The following is a 14,196-nucleotide window of genomic DNA, read 5'->3' as shown; positions in this document are numbered from 1 at the left end:
CTATTGTCTTGATTGTTCCTTGTGTGTTCCTCCTGTAATAATTAACCATACTGACTCTGAAGTCGGGAACAAACCTCCACACCACCCACACCCAGGAGTCATCGATTGGTTTATAAGCCTGTTCACTGGAATTAACCCTTTATGTTGTCATAGGCTATAGTTGCCTTAAGGCAAGATGAGATGTATTTTATATTATTGATCTTTAACTTGTTTAATGCATTTACTGAACTTTTCTCTTCATGGCGCTATAGATTCCTGAAATAGATCAAGATGGAATAGATTAGAGCTTCTGTAATAATTATTGTGCTCTGTGCCTTTAAGATGCTTGTCCACACAGAACAAGGAAGTCACACTCCACAATTTTACAAGTAGATAGTTCATGTGTGTGTCTGTGTGAGAAGGTAAAATGGCCTTTATTCCTGTGTCTCAGGATGAGTTCAGCTGTTGTGTTTGTCTGGATCTACTGAAGGATCCAGTGACTGTTTCCTGTGGACACAGTTTCTGTTTGAACTGCATTACAGGCTGCTTTGATCAAGAAAGACCGGAAGGGTGTTTACAGCTGCCCCCAGTGCAGGGAGACCTTCACTCCAAGACCTGTTCTACGCAGAAACACAATGCTGACTGAAGTTATAGAGAAACTGAAGAAGACCGAACTGCAGTCTGATGCTAAGGCTCCTTCCTACGCCGGACCAGGTAATGTGGAGTGTGACTTCTGCACTGGGAGAAAACATAAAGCCATCAAATTGTGTCTAACATATCTGATTTCATATTGTGAAGTTCATATTCAGCCTCACTATGAAGTGCCTCGCTTTAGCAAGCACAAGCTGATGAATATCACCTCACAGCTTCAAGAAAGGATCTGCTCAGCACAGCAGGATCATTGAATTGTTTTGTTGTACAGATCAGAAGTTAATCTGTATGCTCTGTTCCATAGATTACCACAATGGACATAAAACGGTCTCAACTATAGCGAAACGGACCGAAAAGAAGGTTAGTGTGTGTTTGCTTCTGTACGTTTATATGCTCGCTCATGAGTGTGTGCGTGTTCATCTGTGTGTTTGTGTGCGGTTTATGAATGTGTGTGTGTGTGTGTGTGTGTGGTGGGCAGTGTGTGTGTGTGGTGGGTGCACCTGTGTATGTATCCACATCCTAATGTCCCCTATACCGGCAACCCTTTACACAACACCACCATCTACAACAGGCCGTTGGGTGTACAGTTGACACTAGCAACATATTGTTTATTTGATTCTGTGTTTTCCTTAACCTTTATGGTTGTTTCCAGACAGTTAACCATGATAAAATTAGCTACATTGTGTTGGTCTATGTGCATCTGTCCATAGAAAAAGTTGTCAGAGATGAAGGTGAAGAACCAGACACAGATCCAGCAGAGAATGAAGGAGCTGCAAGAGGTCAACCAGGCCCTGCAAGCTCTAAAGATCATTACTGTCAAAACATGGCTCATATTTATTTACTGTTCAACATGGCTCATGTTTATTTACTATTACAGATGGATTTACTGTTTGTTTATTTGTTTGTTTACAAGTGCTGTTTAGTCATTTTACTTATTGCAATTAGATATGGACAAAGAAACCAAATCAAGCATTCATCCTTCCAGAGATAAAATAAAAGGTTGACTGGATATGAGATGGTATGACCTTTATATCTTCCATCAGGCCTCTGCACAGGCAGCTGTTGAGGACGCTGAGAGGATGTTCACTGAGCTGATCAGCTTCATGGAGCAAAAGCGCTCTGAGGTGACCGAGTCGATCAGAGCTCAGGAGAGGGCAGAGGTGAGTCGAGCTGAAGGACTCCTGGAGCAGCTGGAGTTGGAGATCACTAAACTGAAGAGCAGAGATACTGAGATTGAGAAACTTCTACAGAAGGAGGATCACATTGATTTCTTCCAGGTAAAACTATCAACCCTGAAGTAATTTGTATGTGTTTGTACATAGCAATGTTACTGTATGATTGTTGTGCTAACTAGCTGCAGGAAATCATAATGTTAAACTCTATAACTCTGTAACAAGTGTAAGTTGAAATTAGTCTGCGTTCAAGTGTGACCATGACCTAATATGACAGACAATTTAGTACAAATGATATGGGTTTTTGGTGATCTCCCTCTTTAATATGGGCTATTTGCTAAAACCCATATACTCTTTGTATGATTACATAAATTATCTTAGTTCTAGATAGCACTAGGATGGAATATTCTAGACAGCATGTACACTTAATTAATAGAAACTGTACATTAGTATGTTGTTGATGTGTCTCTGTGTCCACATAGAGCTTTGATGCCTGCTGCACTTCACCTGTGTCATGGATGCATTCCAGTATAACTTTCACTCCACATCTCTCCTCAACTGATATTAAGAGGACGGCCCTTAAAGAAATAGAACACATGGTGTTGAGGTTAAATTTAGGTGAGGTGTCTCCAGGTGGTCAAATGATCTGTGTGAAACAGTTTTCTACTACGTATTTTAATGCCTACAAGTCAAGAACACTTGCCACTGAGGAATGTGTTGTTCTAAGACATGCATTACTGTATGTAAAAACAGAAAGTCTTCATTATCATCACATATTTTCTCTTATTACTCACAGACCACAAAGCTACAAGCCATGACTCCCATCAGCCTAGTGAAAGCACACGTCCCCATCCAAAATCTGTTGTCCCAGAGAGAGGTTTGTACACCGTACAGCACTAAGGTAGTGACCTCCACTACTCTCCATTATCACCCGGAGAGTCGGGCTTGTGTAAAATTCTGAATTTTAGAATTGGCCTCCATTCATTTCATGAATTGTAATTTGAATTGGAATGACAGGAAGCGGAATTAAAAGCCACAATGAAACGGTAACAAATAGGCTATAGCCTAGGCTATGTAGGCTAAAGAGTCATATCGTGGGGAGTTTATTGTTTCGTTTTGGCAAGTAGCCGTGTAATAAGCGGGATAATGTATAGAATGCGGCGTCGGGGTCTGGTTCGCCCTGTCAGGACTTATTTTCCCAATACTGACCGGCGTTCTACTGTATACATTATCCCTTACTTATTACGGCACTTCACAAGGCAAGTTGAACGCTCCATTGACTTGAATGGGATTTCCCAAAGTTCTATTGGTCATCATTTCCAAGGAAAGGACCTCTGAAAAAAATAATGACCGCTGTCAATGGCAACGGAATTTGTGCTTCTAATTCAATTCAATACTACGCAAGGACTGGAACTTCATTCAAAAGTTAAAGCAGACGGTTGATCCGCTGTGTTCTAAAGAATATTTGATTCAAGTTCAGCGTGTGTTGTTGCGAAATATTTGTTTCAGCAAATTCCACGATGGACGGTAACAAATAGGCTAGGCTATGAAGACTAAAGTCATATCTTGGGTAGTTTATTATTTTGTTTTGGCAAGTAGCCGTGTAATAAGCGGGATAATGTATAGAACGCCGGTCATTATTGGGAAAATAAGTCCCTTCAGGGCGGAACAAGACCCCTCCACTGCTGAACCTGAGGCTGTGGGCCCACAAACCACAACACTGGGAGACATGACAGCTGGTCATGTGACCTGTACATCCATGTGCAGCACGGGGAGGATGATTTACAGGGTGTCCCCCACACCCACGATTCTCTTTTGTTGATAATACCATGACGCCTCTGAAAATGTCTTTGCTTTTTTAGTCTGTTTTAGTCTTTTAATATGTGTTTACATTAACGTAACTAGTGGTAAAACAAAACAAATGGTAAAATGATAAATAATGAAGGATGATAAGATATTGCTCTGAGCTGGTCAGCAGTAACATCTTCTGCTCCTTCTCCTGTCACAGGCTTCAGGGTTGGGGACAAAGTCCGAGTGAAGGCTTCTGTTAAAAGTCCAAAGTACGGCTGGAGAAACGTCACTCACAGTAGTGTGGGTGTGATAAAAAGTGAGGCCCTCATGATGTTTATATTTGTCTCAGAAGTCCTCATGCATGAATGAGTGTATCACATGTTGAACACAGGTATTTATTGGTTACTATTCGTTACTATGAACTAATGATTTTAAAACTGACTCCGTGTTCTCTCCTGTTCCCATAGAGATCGGTCGTCCATGGAGTCCCATGGTTGTTGACTTTCCTGAGTTCACGTCCTGGCCGGCAGCACCCTCTGAGATGGAGCTGATCCTTTGATGCATCATGTGCTCTGATTTAGAGGTCATGACCTGACCTCTATGACCTGACCTTTGGGTTTTATGAAGGTTGTTAAGTGCAAGGGCAAAGTGCTGCATGCTGATTAAGCAACATGATGGAGGTTCATTACTGTTTTTGACACACACATCGTTTACAATAACCGCCCAGGGTCTCCACTTGGTAGATTTAATGAACACGTTCCCTCACAGATATTGTTAAATAAACGTTGTCACTACAGCAAATCCATATATCAAATGTTTTAAATGTAAAAGCAGAAAAAAACAGCACACATTTGGTGTGTTTGCTACTGTTTTAGCTGCTGTCTGTGCCGTAGTTAACAGCCCAGGTTTTTGGAGCTTTTGAGGCATACACGAACCACCTGACCACGTGTGACATCAAAGACTGCCACAACACCAGGGCCGGAGTGGGGCCACTTTTCGGCCCACTTTTTTAGTGGCGGTGGAAATTTGATAAATAAGGCAACATTTCAGCTCTTACTATCCTGTATAATTTTTATTATAGGCTACCAATATTCCACTATTCCACAAGGATAGGTTGATAAGTTAACAAAAACAGGAAGGAAGAAATAAAGCATTTGAAATGTATCCCATAATTCCACTAAGAGGCATATTGAACTACTGTATTGTTTACATGTTTTTTCTGCATGGGTCAGCTATCATGTTGTTGTTTGGTGATTTTCTCCTTTACTACACCCACTTCTGAGCAAACAAGGTATATAGGTTGACCTGTCATAGCCTACTGTTCTTTCTTACATAAAATAACTTTAAATCATACGGTTAACTCTATTAACCTTTCTACTTGTCCCTGTAGTCATAGCTAATTTCGGGCTCATAATTTTCAGCTGGGGACTGCTGATCTGCTGCTTAGAGGCTACTTTTGTTTTCGGCCTAGGCTACTGCATGCACAGATCAAGCTTGAGTTTTGTTATCAATATTTGCATAATATTTGCAAAGTCTATGAATCGCCATATTGGATGATACAAAAAAGCTAATATTTTAATTACTTTAATATGTTGCTTGCAAATAGGTTGACAATGCTACAACGTCCAGTATTAGCCCAATAATTACGCCGCTATAATCATGGCTATCTCTCTTTACCAGTTGCCACTATTATGTCTGTCTTCTTCTTCAAAAAAAAATCTGGAAGCTTGGCATATTTGGCAGCATTTTCCTCCAATACTTTTCTTCTTATTTACCTGGCCTTTTCAGTCCCTCATGGCCTCTTTCTACCATCCATCCTCCCTGACGCTTATCACTACGGTAGGGCCGGCCCGGCTGGTATCTGAGAAAACTTTTTAGAAAAGACGGGCTATATGGACCCAACCAATTAACTCTTCTTGGGAGGGGAGAACAACCCATGCAGAGGCTGCGGTGTTAGGCATAGAATGCGAACGTGTGTAGACAATTTTAAGAGAAGATAGATTAACGAGGCAAATGTCAATATTTTTTCCTCGACCGGCCCAGAAGTGAAGCGGCCCACCGGGAATTCTCCCGATTACCCACTCCGGGCCTGCACAACACTCTCCGTCTCTATGGCTCTGCGTAACCTCCTAAGACCCAGCAATTCAATTTACAACTCATGAGTCTGTATGCGTTTTCCCAGCAGCGGAGCTAGTTGTCTAGTTGTTCAAACTTTTTCCAACATAAACAAAGCTTAACTCATGTCACGCTGTTCGTCAGCAGCAACATCCATCTTTTTTGTTTTCAAGTGGCAGGGAATTCACTGCCATCATTAGGCCTATGTTAAGCCCGCCTACCGACTCTATACATGATGTGATTGGCCTGGTCGAAGTTTAATTTTTCCAGCCCGCAAGCCAACAGAGAGTTGCTAGACTATCCTGGCAGCTAGGGTGTGTCTAGATTTCTAGGCTGAGTCTAGAGGACATCTAGGGCTTTCTGGTGATGCCACAATTAAATGTGTGTGGTTAACAGACCTCACAAACTTTCTTTTCAAAATGACGGACATAGCATTTTTCTCATTTCATAGTGACAAGAGAAGTAATAAATTATTTTTTGCAGATATTCTATTTTCATTTAATGCCGCAAATACTGTAAGATCCCATTGTAACTCAGTTCAATAACATTATGTGAAATTTATATTTTCTGAAGAATGACGACCCGATGTCCACTGCAAGGGACATATGATGAAAAAATAAAAAAGAACATTTTTGATTTTTCTTTTTTTGCAATATGTTTCCTTCAACCATAACACTTAAACATTTTTTTTTATATTTTTTTAAATGATATCAAAACAAATGATATCAAAACTTATTTTCTTCTGGGTAAGATGTGATTTCCTGTATTCTGGTGCATTTTTGGGATGGTCAGCTGGAGAAGGGTAGTACCTAAATTTGTTCAGATTCATAGCCTTTTGCTTTTTGACTTATTGGTAGTGAATTCACACAACTAACTTGGGGTTCAGGGTCCCTTGACCTCTTGGGCTCGGTAGGCTCATTGAGTAATCCATCCTTGCTCACATGCCAAAAATGTTTTGGGGCTCCAATCTAGACTTCTGGCCCCATGTGCTTGGTAAACCAAAGTATTAATATAGTTGTCATTTACACCAACCCTGTCACCTTTTAATCTTAGAGGGTACTAAAATCACAGATTTATTTGAAACATTCATATTCAAAGTGAAGCACTAAGGGTGGTTTACTGAAGTTGAATTGACAAATAACAAAATACAACAGCATTTGTATTTGTTGTAAACAAGTACATCAGTTTAATGACTTGTTTTTCAACAGATTTGCTGAACAAATCCGCAAATGTGCATTAAATGAGCAATTTTCAACTACAAAATAAAAACAAAATAGACAAACATTAATAATTAAAAATAAAATGTCCCAAAAAATAAATAATTATTCCTACTTCGTTCCTGGTTTTTAGGCATCTGCAACTCTGCAGTGGACGAACCTGCAATGATTAAATAAATACATAAATAAATAAAAAAAAACGATGTTAAATGTGTCGTGTCATATTAACAGGCTATGTAACCATTTGCCATCAAGAAAACCTCACCTTCTGGTAGGTAGAGTTAGGTAGAGGTAGAGATGTGCTCCAAAGGACTTCAACAGTGTCTCTGAAAATTTTTTTTTATTGCATAAGTGCATAGTTGATCGAGCAGAATGAGTTTATTTTGCTATCATTACTTACACTCAAATAACAAGCAATTCCACATGTAACAATTCATATTCTATTGGCAAATGAGGCATAATCAAAAGAGTATACTTAATTGCAGTATGGTGAACGCTTAACATGGTGATCTACTGCAGCCTAAATATTAGGGTAGCACCGCTACATCACTTGCCACTATCTTAATCATATGTAAGTTTATTTTCATCACAGAAGTCTCCCCACCCAACATGGTATATTTTCTCAAACACTACCATCTCTCTCCAAAGATCTTAGAGCAGAGCGCACGTAGGCTACTGTTCCATCTTTGCCTATGAAGCTGGAACGTTACCGATGCCCAGAGTCGCGCTAGTCAGTGGGTTGGGTTGGGACTGGGAGCCTGGGCTTAGTCTGTTGTTGCTATCAGACTTACCACTATGTCACATATTATAGAGCAGTAATAAACTATCAACACTTTCAGGTGCGAAATCAGAAACAATCCCTCTGTGGTAAATTTGCCTTCAGCTACGTTTTCATGTAGCTACTGTAGTGCTAATGTCCACTTCAGTCAGCTAGCTAACTTTAATTTACGACATAATAAGCCCACCTAGAGCTAGGGTACATGCTTGATTGAACATCCAAAACAATCCCAATATCATTGACATCTGAAATACATCTAGATAAATATATATTAATGGGAGACATTTCTCTGTTGATGGCGGAGATTTAGCTCTGGTGATGGCTTATATTAGATCATGACAGCTAGCTAGCTACCTCAAGCACAAAACATACTGTAAATAATCATGCAAAACATACCTGTATCTTGCTCGTTTTTCTCCTTTGTCATTTTCTTCGTTCTGTTTTCGGCACAAGAGGGATACGTCCTTTTTTGTGACTTGTCTTAACATTACCGTCTCTTCCGATTGTTGAACTTGATGCAGTGTCTGCACGAATTGTATATGCACCCGAGGTGTCTACTTTATGCGCGTGACTCAAAGGCTGGCAGACACAGTAGCAGTAGGCAGGCATATTGATCATGAAATCATAATTTTCTTGATTTGAATGATAATTGTTTCATTTATTCATTCATTGATGTCACTTGTTTACGTTATTTATTATGTAAAAAAAAAAAAAAGAAACTCGATTGGGGGCCCCCTGGTGGCCAGGAGGCCCCAAGCAGCCGCTTAGTTCGCTTATGCCTCGGGCCGGCCCTGGTCATACGTATGATTACTGTGAATGTGTGTGTGTGTGTGTGTATCTGTTTGTGCACATGTGTGCACATGAACTGGGTTAACATGACCCCTGGAGGCAAATATACGGAAAAAATGGTCATCCTAGGCCCTACAGTTCTCAAGATATTCACAGAGAACTGTGTCTGGCCTACCCTCCTTTCGGGGGGTCCAGTCCAGCGGGGGGGCTACAGATCAAAACGAAAAATGACAGTTCCATGCTATCCATGTGGGGGTACATGCCCACCAAGTTTTGTGTACCCCGGTCTTTCAGTGTCCCGGGAATCCTTGTTGGTGTACGTCACTAAATGTACACATAAATTGTTTTATTGTAAGGCCCCCCATGAACGAAATTACACAAAACTTGGCATGCATTCGGAGGGTGTCATAATGATCCTACACTTTCAATTTCGTGCAGTTTTGACCATGTCAGCCAGAGATATTGTGATGAAAACACCTAATTTTTTGCTTTTTCATTTTTAACTAGGTGGCACTATACATGAAATAAGTGGTAATGGGATGGGTTGACATGGCCCCTTGAGATCAACATACAAAAAAAAGGTGGACCTCCTAGGCCCTACGGTTCTCGAGATATTCACAGAAAACTGTCTTCGGCCACCTACAGGCCAGTTGGTGTATAGTAACATAAATTAATTTATTGTGTGGCCCCCCATGAACGGAATTCCACGAAACTTGGCGTGCATTCAGAGGGTGTCATAATGATCCTACACTTCCAATTTCGTGCAGTTTTGACTATGTTAGGTCACAGATACCTGCGATTACAACACCTCATTTTTACTTTTTTGTGTTTAACTAGGTGGCGCTATACATGAAATGAGTGGTTATGGAATGGGTTGACATGGCCCCTTGAGATCAACATACAAAAAAAAAATGGTCCTCCTAAACCTTACGGTTCTCGAGATATTCACAGAAAACTGTGTCTGCCCTACCCTCCTTTCAGGGAATGCAGTCCAGCGGGTGGGCTACAGATCAAAACGAAAAACGATGGTTCCATGCTATCCATATGGGGTTACATGCCCACCAAGTTTCGTCTACCCCGGTCTTTCAGTGTCCCGGGAATCATTGACGGAAATTTGGACATGCGAAAAAGAAAAAAAAAAAAAAGAAAAAAGAAAAAATCTGACTAAACCTATATGACCGCCGCTTCGCTGCGCGGCGGTCATAATTAGTCACACAGTCATTGCTGGATAGTAGAGGGTGACACGGGAAGCAATTTTCACTCCCGTCCCATCCCGAGCCCGCACAAATACTCCCGTCATATCCCGATCACGTGACAGCCCTCCCAAAAAAATTCTGTCCCGCAAAATCCCGAGAGAAAGACTCCCGAATCCCGTCCCACTCCCTATGTTGATGTCTAAAGTTATCCGACTGTTAGGCTACAGTTGCGTGCGGTGACCATAGGCTACATTTTGGTAGGGCAGAAAGCCTTGTCTAACTTTTCTTTAATAGCCGATCATTTTGGGCTACATTAAAATTACATATTTTACAGGGGAGAGCCGGGACAGTTGAAACACTTTTAAATTAAACGTAATTTACAAAGCGATCGTACCACACTGAAAGCTAATATTTGGTCACTAGTAAGCTACATCTGTCCTCTGTCAAATACAAATGCATTTTCAGCTTTGAACAAAACCGTTCAGGAATTATTACAGCAAAAGTGGGACGTGCGTTTTGTTTCATTCGTCCCTCCTGGTCGGGACAGTTGAAACAACATAAGGGGACGAATGAAACATACAGTTTAAGCCATATAAACGTCCCACAACTTCAAAATGTTACTACATATCATGAATAGTACTCCCAAAAGGTGTTATTTTAGATAGATTGTTGCAGGGCTATACGCCTTCGTGCATGTCTGTTTACAGTTTACATTGCCATCATCGTGAAGCGTGTATATGAAGCGGTTTTTGAAATATCATGTCCTGTGGATGATTCTGCCATGTTTATAGCTAGAATGGTAAGCTTTCCCATTTATATCATGTTTATATTGTTGAAAATGTCGTTTCACTAGGTTTTTACGTGGGTTAGACCACTGCACATCCAAATAAGTAGGCTTAACGACCCATCGGCCGTCAGTCTCCATAGGATAACATGGGAAAACTCAACCCCCTACCTGGTGGGCCCAAATGTATTTTCATCTTCCTAAAACTGGTTTTCCATGTCTCACCTCCATAGATGATTGTTTAAACACAGATATTTGTGCATTTAATTAAAATACATGGAGGTACAGCCTGTTCGGGACGATTGAAACACTTGTTTCAATCGTCCCGACACAGACATATGACACTATAGCTTGTTTTGCTTTCCATGTAAACAAGCATGCGATATGAAAGTCTGGGATTGTGGAGAACACTAAATGGTGTACTGAATAAGCATTAAGTCGAAACTTTAAATGAAAAACACTGATTAATAATCGAAAAAATGTAACCGCTAATGAAGTTTACTTTTGCGCATTAAAACTCGTTTATCGCCTGTAACTCCGTGATAAAATGACATAGCAGGAAGATATTTGGCTGATAGAAGGAGGTTAACATGCTCTATGTTTTGACCAAAGGACGTCTGTCTATCATCATTACACTCGGAGAAAACTGGATTGTTTCATTCGTCCCGTGTTTCAATCGTCCCGGCTCTCCCCTACTTTGCTGTAGGCTATGCTTAAATCATTTCATAGATCTCATCCCATCAGTTAAGTTTGCACCGTTCTCATCACGTTAAACCAGCGAAGCATAGCAACGTTGTTGCTATGAGTAAACAAAACTATTTTTTGCGTTCTGCCAGGTTATGCGATATATAGGCTAAATATATTGAGGAATGCGATCGTCGAGGTGCCATGCCCCAACATTGCATGACACATTAAACTCAACGAGATCCGCTTTCCCGGACAGCTCGTGCAATTGAATAGAGCTGTCCTTTGCTGACACTTTCGCCTGTAACTGTTTCTTTGCATCCATTTGGACCTATCTGAAGCTGATTGATTGTGAACAGGGCAGCTGCTTGTCTTGCTCTGATAGGCTACCAATCAACAACAAACATATTGTGGGTTGTAATTGGTTATCTTTTCTAAAACGAAATGTCTCACGTCTTTGGGCGTACTAACTGCATTGTCATTTTTTTAAGTTAATAGCCTAATTTTTGGCTTCCCGCCAGCTCCCGTTTATTATTTCCTGTCCCGTCCCAATCACGTTACCAACAGTGAAATTTACTCCCGTACTGCGGGAAACCCGCGGGAATACCGTGACCCGCGGGAGTCCCGAAAAATTGTCACCCTCTACTGGATAGGAAAGATGAAGTAGGTGACTCCTCCTAGTGGTGGTCTTATGGCCTGCAACCCGATTTGATCTATTATGATAGATCACTTATAGGTTGAATTACATAACCTTTTTAAACAATTCAAAATCAAACAATTTAAATGATTCAAAACAGGGTCTATTAAATCTATTTCTAAAACATAGCCGAAAAAGTAAGGAAATTTGTGTTTGGTAGATTATTTCTCTGTAACAATTATTTTTGGCAATACATCTTATACCGTTGGGAAGCCTGTTTAGTTCCCTTTCAAATGGTACCCCAATTGTAAGAAACATGCACTTGAGTGTATGTGTTGCGCCCATGAAAAATTTGCCAAATCTGGCAAGGCAGTTCAGTGCAATGATAATGTATTAACAATATTGTAACTGTAAGATTGAAGTACATGAGGTAGATGAGCAGAACAGTGTTGATTGACTTTGTTCAGAGTAAGGGTGGGGGCTTTTTCTGAGTGTTCAACAGAGTGACTGCTTGGGGGAAGAAGCTGTCTTTGTGTTGGCTGGTTTTGGCGAACAATGCCCTGTATTGTCTATACCAGAGGCAGGGATGGATTACTGCACGGGCCTACCGGGCCCAGGGGCCCAAGGGGTCAGGGGGCCCTGAAGCCCAAGCCTTTGCATCGAATCATTGCCTCAATATCAACAAATCAGGATGTAGGCTATGAATCTGATTGAATTTAGTATTGGCCATCCCCATAATGCACCAGAATACAGGAAATCACATTAAACAAATTCAAATTTTTCTGGGGGAGGACCCCCAAACCCCGCCTCCCACATATACGACAATAAGTGGGGGGCCCTTAATACATCTGGGCCCAGGGGCCCGAAAGTTCATAATCCGCCCATGACCAGAGGGAAGGTAGGGAGGGGTAGGTCCTGGATGGAGGGAAGGTCAGCTCCAATGATCCGCGACGGATTGTCAGTTGCAGTCTGGCCCTGTCCCATTTGGGTGCTGACCCAAACCAGACAGTGATTGAGGTGAAGATGACAGACTGAATGATGGCTGAGTAAAAAGTGGTCAGCGGCTTCTTAGGTTAAACTTTCTTCTGGATAGTGTCAATGTGGAGAGACATTTTAGGTCCTGTGAAATGGTTGGTCCCAGGAACCTAAAGGAATCCACACTGGATATTGTGTCGTTCTGAATGGCGAGGGGGACTTCTAAAGTCCACTGTCATCTCCAATTTCAATTTAATTGTACTTATAGAGTGCCAAAACATTACACATGTCTCATGGCGCTTTACAGAGTGTTAGACAATCAGAGAACAGAAAAGAAAAGAAGGAATCCGGGCAGAGTTGTCATATAGGCAGGTGGTGGGTCGCTAGGCTGTACGGGCCAGGAATCCAGGAAAAGGGACAGTAATAGGCGATGATAGGGCAGTCATAGGGATGGGACTTCAGGTGAGATGGGTGAGAGGAGGGCCAAACACACGGATGGCTGATGACTGGTGATGATATACCCCACAAGTGAGGTAAGGGAGAAGAAAAAGAGATGTAGAGTGGGTTAGTATTACTGAAAATCAAAATGGTTAATGTTAATAAGTAATCAGTGGTACTATACATTGTTACAGTATACCATAGTGAGAATAGGAAAGAGAGGGAGAGTTGAGAGAGAGAGAGAGAGAAGGGGGGGGGGGGTTGTACGGTGTGGCACATGAAAAGTCCATGGCCGCACTATGCTATAGCAGCATAACTAAGGCATGGTGAGGTATAGTCGACACCAGCTATGGTCAGTGACCACCATCGCACGCATGACTGGGGTGCCAGTCACACAAGGACTCAGCAGGGTAGTCCATTCCAAAAATCCCTGAGGTGGGTGAAGTTCCACACCACACCATACCTTACTATGGGAGGCAGTAAAGAGGTATGTTTAAGTCTAGACTTCTTGGGATTAAGCTCCAGGTGGTTCTGACTGCACCACTGGACCAGCTGTTCCACCTCCTGCCTGTAAGCAGGTGTCATCTGACATATGTTTTATTTAAAACCAAAAGATAAACGATAAAAATAGAAAATATGCAATCCAAATTATTAAATTAAGAAGTGAATAAAAGGAATCTAAAATAAGATTTAATGAGTATAAATCATTTTAGAGCTCTCTCTACAGGATGTAGTGAGAGGAAAAAGAAAATCGAAACTTAAAGCGATGGTTCGGAGTAATTTCACCCTAGGGTCCTTTGCACCATGACCCCAAACACCCTCCCAGAACCTTTTTTCCCTTGGTCGAACCCTGGTCGAGTAGCGCTGTCAGAAACGAATGACGTTCTGCAGTCGTGATGGAACCAACTTTTATCTCGTAAATTACCCCACTAATAATGCCCTGAATGGTACGAAACTTCTACAGTAGTACAACTATGACCTTTAGTCCAA

General features: G+C 41.3%; 1 pseudogene; it reads left to right on the top strand.

Annotated features, from left to right (window-relative positions):
* The first annotated feature begins 386 nt into the window (after positions 1-386).
* LOC143099838 (E3 ubiquitin/ISG15 ligase TRIM25-like) lies at positions 387-4,152 on the top strand (annotated as a pseudogene).
* The last annotated feature ends 10,044 nt before the right edge of the window (positions 4,153-14,196 follow it).

This window comes from Alosa pseudoharengus, unplaced genomic scaffold (assembly GCF_046254945.1).
Source record: "Alosa pseudoharengus isolate Yale_2024_CS ecotype anadromous, Long Island Sound unplaced genomic scaffold, YU_APseudo_1.1 YU_APseudo_1.1_scf_3, whole genome shotgun sequence".
Classification (NCBI taxonomy): domain Eukaryota; kingdom Metazoa; phylum Chordata; class Actinopteri; order Clupeiformes; family Clupeidae; genus Alosa; species Alosa pseudoharengus.
This window is presented reverse-complemented; position numbering and strand designations above follow the sequence as displayed.